We start from the raw sequence: 1,825 nt of genomic DNA, 5'->3' as shown, positions 1-1,825 counted from the left end.
ACCAACTTTCTCTATTGACAATAGAGAGAATTTTAAAAGAATATTTATTTATTCCCTTTTGTTGCCCTTGTTTTATTGTAGTCATTAATGTCATCATTGTTGGATAGGACAGAGAGAAATGGAGAGAGAAGGGACAACAGAGAGGGGGAGGGAAAGATAAGACACCTGCAGACCTGCTTTACCGCCTATGAAGTGACTCCCCTGCAGGTGGGGAGCTGGGAGCTTGAACTGGGATCTTCACGCTGGTCCTTGCATTTTGTGCCACCTGCACTTAACCCACTGCACTACCGCCTGGCTCCCTATAGAGAGAAATTTTATATCATAAGTCTCATACTGTCTGTCTCACTTTACTAGGACTCTGTAGATTATATAATCTCTCCCCTAAACACACACACACACACACACACACACACACACACACACACACACACACACACACGTTCTTACTAAAACTTATAAAATTTGAAAATTTACATCCCCTGGACTTCTTACATTTATAAAGATGAGTAATGGGGTATTTTACCTAGTGGGGACACAGACACTCCTATGGAGGAAAGGGATCTTTTTGTGAATTCTCTGAGCTGCTTTAACTCATTTGCAAATGCTCTGAGAATTGCACCTAGAAATATAGAGACTAGCCCCTGATGACAGTGAATTTGGAAGTATAAAAACCTTCTGATGGGTGTACTTGACTCCTTAGGATATATCCATATCCCTAGAAGAGGAATTACTGAGTCATAAGGAAGGTCCATTTCTAGCCTTGTGACGTTGTCCAGTTGCTAATGTATTTCTAGGAATAACTGTGTCCTGAGATTCCAGGCCCAGGATGTCAACCCTTCAGCTCCAATACTCGGGTGAGATCTTTCCTAGATCACAGGACTCCTAAATTCTGTTTTGGGTGGCGCACCTTCTAGATATAGACTAGGGCCTATTAAATAGAGCACATGTGCACATGTATCCTAAATTAGGGGAAAATATATACCTTAAAGTAAAAGTGTGCAATAGTCTAAAATGACTCAATAAATGCAGCAAGCAAGTATAAAGACCTAAAAAAGATACCATAGTGGGGAGGGGGGTTGGGTGGTAGTGCAGCAGGTTAAGTACACATGGCACGAAGTGCAAGGACCGGTGTAAGGATGCCAGTTTGATCCCCCTGCTCCCCACCTGCAGGGGAGTCGCTTCACAGGCACTGAAGCAGGTCTGCAGGTGTCTGTCTTTCTCTCCCTCTGTCTCCCCTCCTCTCTCAATTTCTCCCTGTCCTACCCAATAACAGCAATGACAACAATAATAATAACAACAACAAAGGTAACAACAAGGACAACAAAATGGGAAAAATGGCCTGTAGGAGCAGTGGATTGGTAGTACAGGCACTGAGCCCCAGCAATAGCCCTGGAAGCAAAAAAAAAAAAAAAAAAAAAAAAAAAAAGACACCATAGAGTGCTTAATCCACTATTGAGTACTTAATTGGATATTGCCTAATTAGACCTAGATATTCTCCTCACCTACTTCCTATTTCACTTCCCTCAATTACTTTAAGCCAGACTCTGTTAGGTAAATTAAGGACTACAAAAGCTGGATAAGGGCAAGAGACTGGCCCTTTTGGTCACTACTAGGCCACCCCATCATCCAGAGCACTAGTCAGGGAATCCTAGGATCCCCACATAGTCATGATAGGCCTAGACCTCTAAGAGATCCATCTCTCCACCATCACTGGTCATCTCAAACAGGAACAATATCATAAACCCTCTTGTGGACCACTACAGGACCTTGCTCTCAGTCAAGTACACCACCACCCAGCCCCCTTTCATTCTGTCACAAATCCATC

The sequence above is a fragment of the Erinaceus europaeus genome, unplaced genomic scaffold (genome assembly GCF_950295315.1).
Source record: "Erinaceus europaeus unplaced genomic scaffold, mEriEur2.1 scaffold_451, whole genome shotgun sequence".
NCBI classification, from domain to species: Eukaryota; Metazoa; Chordata; class Mammalia; order Eulipotyphla; family Erinaceidae; genus Erinaceus; species Erinaceus europaeus.
The sequence above is the reverse complement of the archived record's forward strand: the minus strand, read 5'-3'. Positions refer to the sequence as shown.